This window comes from Schistocerca serialis, chromosome 10, assembly GCF_023864345.2.
Source record: "Schistocerca serialis cubense isolate TAMUIC-IGC-003099 chromosome 10, iqSchSeri2.2, whole genome shotgun sequence".
Lineage (NCBI taxonomy): Eukaryota > Metazoa > Arthropoda > Insecta > Orthoptera > Acrididae > Schistocerca > Schistocerca serialis.
In genome coordinates, this window is record NC_064647.1 from 101,814,943 (window position 1) to 101,822,477 (window position 7,535).

General features: G+C 42.0%; 1 non-coding gene across 1 annotated transcript; it reads left to right on the top strand.

The window, feature by feature from the left end:
* The first annotated feature begins 6,205 nt into the window (after nucleotides 1-6,205).
* Nucleotides 6,206-6,280, top strand: Trnat-ugu (transfer RNA threonine (anticodon UGU)). Its single transcript has one exon. It is a non-coding gene; the product is annotated as a tRNA-Thr (tRNA).
* The last annotated feature ends 1,255 nt before the right edge of the window (nucleotides 6,281-7,535 follow it).

A 7,535-nucleotide genomic window follows, 5' to 3' on the forward strand; every position in this document is an offset into this window, starting at 1 on the left:
TTACTTCATTTTAAGTGTCAGTGTATTTCGTTCAGTGATTGAAAATGTCTAAATGTCGACACTGCAGTGCAATGAATATTTGTAATAGTCGTAAGTGGAAAAACTACAGTCAGTAATTACATAAAATTCCTCATCGAAACCTACTTTTATACTTGAACTGTTGACAAACTTCATTTTATTCAGTAACTTTTACTATTGCGAGTGTTATTTTTGTCCTCTGTACCTCAACCATAGTCAATTAATTTGCTATCCAAGTAGCTAAGGTCGTCTATTACTTCTAGAGACTTATTTCCTTATCTAGCTCCCTCAGCATCGCCTGATTTAATTCGATTACATTTTGTTTACCATTGATTTGCTTTCATTGGTGTTTATCTTACAACCTGAGACATTGATTATTCCGTGTAACTAACTAATTTTATTGTAAACTTTTTATATTAGCCAATGAACTTTAAAGATTTTCAAAAATTAATCCTTGGTTTCTGTTACTGCATGTTTCTTTTAGGTATTTAATAAAATTGGTAATAGCCTATAAACCTGTCTCACTCTCTTATCAACTCCTGCTTTCTTTCATAGCCTTCTTCTGTCAAAAATGCATTCTGGTTTCTGTACCAGGTACGTAGAGCCACTTAGTTTTCAGTTAAATGCCGGCCGCGATGGCCAAGCGGTTCTAGGCGCTTCAGTTCGGAACCGCGCGACTGCTACGGTCGCAGGTTCGAATCCTGCCTCGGGCATGGATGTGTATGATGTCCTTAGGTTAGTTAGGTTTAAGTAGTTCTAAGTTCTAGGGGACTGATACTCAGATGTTAAGTCCCATAGTGCTCAGAGCCATTTGAACCACTTTTTTTCAGTTAATGATCTTTTCCGTGCTTTGAAATGGTCCTCTAGAAGCTTTAGATTTTGCGCACATCTTTTCATGTACATGCTGAACATCTCATAATCTTACATAGCACTTCAAATATCTTTTGATGTGTTAGAGGCTTTTCCTTATACGAGCGAGGATGTGAACTTCAAAAAATGTTTCGACGCGTTTGACAAATTCTCACAAAGGATTTATAATTCTACAGATCTTTCCTAAAATGTCACATTTATTCTACATTTGGTGATATATTTAGAACAGATAACGGTTAGCCGCGAATCAGAGCCCTAATCTCCCTTCCTCTTCCCGTCCCCGGAGAAGCTAGTCACGCGCTGTGACGTCATACACTGATCACGTGCTCGTCGGACGCCTGACAAGGCAAACGGGGCAGGCCCCAGAAACAGACAGGAGACCCCAGTTGACCCCAATCGACGGACAATATTGTCAACATACGGCTCGCCTTCTGAAAGCGGACTGTTACACGGGCACACTAGACAACTGACATCCTGAGAGACCATTCCTCGACTTTTGAGTCGCTGGCATCCGTGGACTGCACAGAACGTTAAAAATAATTTTCTGCGAACAGACAACTTCTGCCATTCACAGGATTTATCATCCTGAAAAAGCATTCAACATTGTAAAAAGGTGCAATCATGTTCGACATTATCAAAAAATGAGCATTTTGATAAAAAGGAGTGAGTTATTGGGAAAGACGAGTAATAAACAGTATGTCCAAAATCCAAGAGGAAACCCAAGAAGGGAGTGTTCGATTTAAAAAAGCTCTAAGACAGGGATTTAGCCATTTGCCAGTACTGCCCAATCTATACTGTGAAGAAGCAATGAGGGATATAGAACAAAGTTTCAAGAGTGACATTAAAATTCAGAGTAAAAGTATATAAAATGTTCAAATGTGTGTGAAATCTTATGGGACTTAACTGCTAAGGTCATCAGTCCCTAAGCTTACACAGTACTTAACCTAAATTATCCTAAGGACAAACACACACGCCCATGCCGGAGGGAGGACTCGAACCTCCGCCGGGACCAGCCGCACAGTCCACGATTGTAGCGCCCAAGACCTCCTGGCTAATCCCGCTCGGCCAAAAGTATATCAATGACATGGCTATCCTCACTGGAAGTGAAAATGAATTACATGAACTGTTGAATGAGATGAATAGTCTAATGAGTAAGTAACATGAATTGAGAGTAAACCAAAGAAAGACGAAAGTAATGAGGAGTAGCAGAAATGAGATAAGTGATAAACTTATTAGAGGTGGGCACCATGAAGTAAATAAAGTTAAGGAATTCTGCGACGGTCTAAATAACAATCGATGGACGAACGAAGTAGAATATAAAAGTGGTCTAGGGCATTCATGGCCAAGCCTTAATGTGAGGAAGAAATGTTTGAAAATATATCTCTACGTTTAGGATAGAGTATTGTGTGTTAGTGAGTCATGTACTGTGGGAATCGAAGCATTTGATACGTCGTGTATAAATTACGTTGGAAATTAAGTGGACTGGTAAGATAGCAAACGAGGAGGTTCTCTGTAGAACAGGTGAGCAAAGTGCAGGATGATAGGATACCTGTTGGCAGATGAAGGAATAACATCCATGACAAAAGAGGCAGCTATAGAGGGTATAAACTGTAGAGAAAGAAAGGCTGTATTCGTATGATTCAAGGCACGTTCTAGTCTGCAATCACTAGGTCTGCAGCTCGTGGTCTAGTGGCTAACGTTACTGCCTCTGGATCACGGAGTCCAGGGCTCGATTCCCGGCCAGGTTGGGGATTTTCTCTGCCCGGGGCCTGGGTGCCTGTGTTGTTTTAATCGTTTCATCATCATTCGCTACAGTGGCTAGATTGGAGAGTGTAAAAAATTTGACTGTGTAAAAATTGGGATGTAGTATGGGCGCTGATGACCGTACAGTTGAGCGCCCCACCAAAAAAAAAAAAAAAAAAAAAAAAAAAAATTTAAACATCCAGCCACTACATAAAACCCATTCATCGATATCAAATGCAACAGACTGATAGATTAGCTATGAGCAAAAATGCATTAAATTCATTGAATCATTTGATCACCATACCGCTGAAGCACACACATACTGTACAACAGCATTAAGGATCACTTTTTCGAATCCTCTTAATTGTTCCCCATTGCGAAGCATAAGTTTGAAATTTGAGTCAAATATGTACACAACCGAGAACTCTGCAATGGTGTATTACGACGTCATCCTCGGGCTCGGTGACGATACAAACAGCAAGGTGTCGACACATGCGAAAAATAGGCCGCAGCTAACGTCATGTGACGTGTAAGGTGGGTTAGCACCAAATTACGTCACAATTCTGCCGAAAGCCAGAGTGGGCACCCCCCTCTTCCCAACATTTCACACCTTACTTTGACGCCTCTGAGGGTGACACCCAGCGTTGAAAACATGCTGTTGTCTAACTGGTAGCTGAGGAAAAGATTTCACACCACGGCTCAGCATCGCAACGAAAAGGCCTGTGTGACATAAATGGCGTCAGTGAAACCATTCCTTTTCGTGCAGCATTGATCTCCGCACATTTCGTGGTCGAAAACGACAGTTCTCTGTGCGATAAGAAACAGGACGACGTTATTGAAAGCCTCTGACGCTGATGACACCTTCCAATGTTTCAACCCCTTTCCAAGGACATTGTGGTGCTGCGTCACCAATGAATATAATTGCACACCTTTGGAGCGCAGAGCGACCACAATTTTTGCTCTCATGTACCCGTTGAAACCACAAGGGACCATTCAAAATCATTCGACGAAATCTGAACGTGATCTGAAACTGCAAATGGTGTTTATGCTTTATGAACCCTTCATGTTTCACACCCTCCTGTGGCATGACCACAGAGGGGTGTGACATTAACGCATGTGTGAATACAATGGCAAAGGGGCCCTCTAAGACCATGCAGTGCCATAATACCCGTGTCTCCACCTTTATTCAGAATTTCAAAAATGTGGCTTTGCAGATAAAACCTGTGTGGCAGTCCCAGACACCTGCAGGCAGGCAAGTAGTTGCCCGCTTGCTGGTGTGCAGGGCTACTTTCCTGGGTTTCTCTGTATCCCTTGGATGCATATCGTATAGAGCTGCTCACCTAGATATTGCAAAAGCGTATAAGCAGATTATTTGTGACATGAATTTGAGAAACCTCACAGAATCCTGTTCATACAGCACAGGGCACTAATTACTGCTTCTCATTGTATTTGGTGTAGAATACTAACAGTTTACAGAATCACTACTAAGGAAACGCTTATTCAGGACACACATTTACAAGAACTTGCCAGCAATCACAAAAATTTTCTACATCCAGACTCTGCAAACCATCGGAAGTATTTGGCAGAGGCTACCTAGCATGATGGGTAGATCACATAACTAATGAGAAAGTATTGAATAGGATTGGGGAGAAGAGAAGTTTGTGGCACAACTTGACCAGAAGAAGGGATCGGTTGGTAGGACATGTTCTGAGGCATCAAGGGATCACCAATTTAGTATTGGAGGGCAGCGTGGAGGGTAAAAATCGTAGAGGGAGACCAAGAGATGAATACACTAAGCAGATTCAGAAGGATGTAGGTTGCAGTAGGTACTGGGAGATGAAAAAGCTTGCACAGGATAGAGTAGCATGGAGAGCTGCATCAAACCAGTCTCAGGACTGAAGACCACAACAAAAACAACCTAGCATTGTGTCAGTTATTACAGTTTCTTCCAGTCCAAGAGCACTGGAAAAATGATTTTTCCTTGTGGTGTAATTAACCTAATCTTGACAGCCATTTGATATTCTAGTCTCTTGCTGGTTTCTTCAATACTGGTTGTTGAATCGCTGAAAGCAGTTGCTGTGCATCATTTTCTGTGAACATGCTATGTCCTCCCTACCAACAAATATTCCAAATTCCTTTCATACCCCGATAGATCATAGTTTCTTTCAGAAGGCTTGGTGTCGTCCTGATGTTTAAATATCATTAAATACTGGCTGCCTTGACTAATGGATCCAGCCCCCCATCTTCCAAAGTCCCATTTCCGTTTAGCATGTCAGATCTTTTCAAAATACATTTCGAAAGGCATGGAGGAAATCATTCTGTTCGCGATGCCTCAACATGCCTGAGTTTTGACTTTGTTCTAAGATTATGGAAGAGGTGGATGTTAGTTTTAACCAATGATAATATTGTAATATTGTGGAACACTTCTGTTACTTTTTTTTTTTAGGAAAGTGTTGTATTATGATCATAAGAAGGGTTAACTGGGGAGCCAATGCCATATTGATTCTCACAGGGATTTCATATTTCATCGGACCCTGTAACTGTGTTCAGTTACAACGATTTTAGCCGTTTCTTAATGCTACTGACAATAATATCTAAGATACTCAGTGGAACAAGAATTACAGTATTGCTGGCTCTCCCTTTGTGAAGTAACGTTTGAAAAAGGATTTTGCTTTGATAGCCTCATTATCAGTTCCTATCTGGAAACTAACTTTGGTGTTACTGGCACTCTTTACAAACGGCTATAATTTTTTACATGTCTTTCGATAATATTCTGCTACAGTACTTGATATGGCTTCACACATTGCTCTTTTGACAACCAAATGTATCACTCTATCTACAATCCTATGCTTTATCGTACATCTGTCGTCTGGTAGCCTATGTTTCCTTTAAAGTTTCTTTAGAGAGACTGTACGCCATAGAGGGTTCCTAGCGTCACGAAATGTTCTGCAAGACACACATCTTCCCAGTGCTTCGTGACCTATTCCTGTAAACCTCAGCCCCATTTCCACGACATGCTCTTTCTCAGAGCTAAATGTTTTAAGTTATTCTTTGAGATATGACACTCGGTTACAGTCTGACGAACCACGGCTACGTTACATTATGCTGCCACTTTCTGCTGGAAATGACGAAGAAGGCTCCTAATTTTCTTCCGCTTTAGTAGCACTTTCTACTAGCGATAAACCGAAACAAGAAAAATTTAAGATGCCGTATGCATGTAAAAGGAATATCACCTGCAGGAACACATTTAAATCTCTAGGTTAAACAACACAACATAAGCTCACAGACAAAGACACACAGTCAAGACTTTACAAAATTGTGTACATGATGGAAAGCCCTGAATATGGGCAGAAAAAAAGAACCAGTACATAAATGCCCAGCATACAAACAATTATGTTAAATCAGCAACAGCCATCCACATTAAGGACACTGGCCACTTATTTCAGGATGTTACTCGTGGAAGAATGTGTTGGGGTGGGACACTACGACCGTAGTGTGTGGACATACAAGGTGAGAATGTGGGTCTCGCGGGAGGCGCGAGCAAGATAGTTCCTGCAGTCGCGCTATCCTCTGTGCCCTCGGTGGCTCAGATGGATAGAGCGTCTGCCATGTAAGCAGGAGATCCCGGGTTCGAGTCCCGGTCGGAGCACACATTTTCACCTGTCTCCGTTGATATATATCAACGCCAGTCAGCAGCTGAAGGTATTAAAATAATTCTAATTTAGATAAATTGTGGTTGAGGAGGGGGGGGGGAGAGAGGGAGAGAGGAACATTTGACATATGAAGAAATCTTTGTGACTCGTGATACTTCCACAGGGTCACAAAACAATAGTAAATAAACCTAATCTCATACAGATTCGCGTATAGTGCAGACATCCCTGGTGTTGTGAAGCAGCTGAATGGGTTGAAAATAAATAAATCGCCAGGTCCTGATGGGATTCCACTCGGTTTTACTGAGAGTACTCTATTGCATTGGCTCCTCACTTTGCTTGCATGTATCGCGAATCTCTTGCCCAACGTAAAGTCCCGAGCGACTGGAAAAAAGCGCAGGTGACGCCTGGATATAAGAAGGGTAGAAGGACGGATCCTCAATATTACAGTCCAATATCCTTAAGACCGGTTTGTTGCAGGATCTCGAACATATTCTCAGTTCGAATATAATGAATTTCCTTGAGACAGAGAGGTTCCTGTCCATGCATCAGCACGGCTTTAGAAAGCATCGCTCCTGCGAAACGCAACTTGCCCTTTTTTCACATGATGTCTTGCGAACCATGGATGAAGGGTATCAGACGGATGCCATATTCCTTGACTTCCGGAAAGTGTTTGACTCGGTGCCCCACTGCAGACTCCTAACTAAGGTACGAGCATATGGGATTGGTTCCCAAGTATGTGAGTGGCTCGAAGACTTCTTAAGTAAAAGAAACCAGTACGTTGTCCTCGATGGTGAGTGTTCATCGGAGGTGAGGGTATCATCTGGAGTGCCCCAGGGAAGTGTGGTAGGTCCGCTGTTGTTTTCTATCTACATAAATGATCTTTTGAATAGGGTGGATAGCAATGTGCGGCTGTTTGCTGATGATGCTGTGGTGTACGGGAGTGAGGATACAAGATGACTTGGACAGGATTTGTGATTGGTGTAAAGAATGGCACCTAAGTCTAGATATAGATAAATGTAAATTAATGCACATGAATAGGGAAAAGAATCCTGTAATGTTTGAATACTCCATTAGAAGTGTAGCGCTTGACACAGTCACGTCGATTAAATATTTGGGCGTAACATTGCAGAGCGATGTGAAGTGGGACAAGCATGTAATGGCAGTTGTGGGGAAGGCGGACAGTCGTCTTCGGTTCATTAGTAGAATTTTGGGAAGATGTGGTTCACCTGTAAAGGAGACCGCTTATAAAAC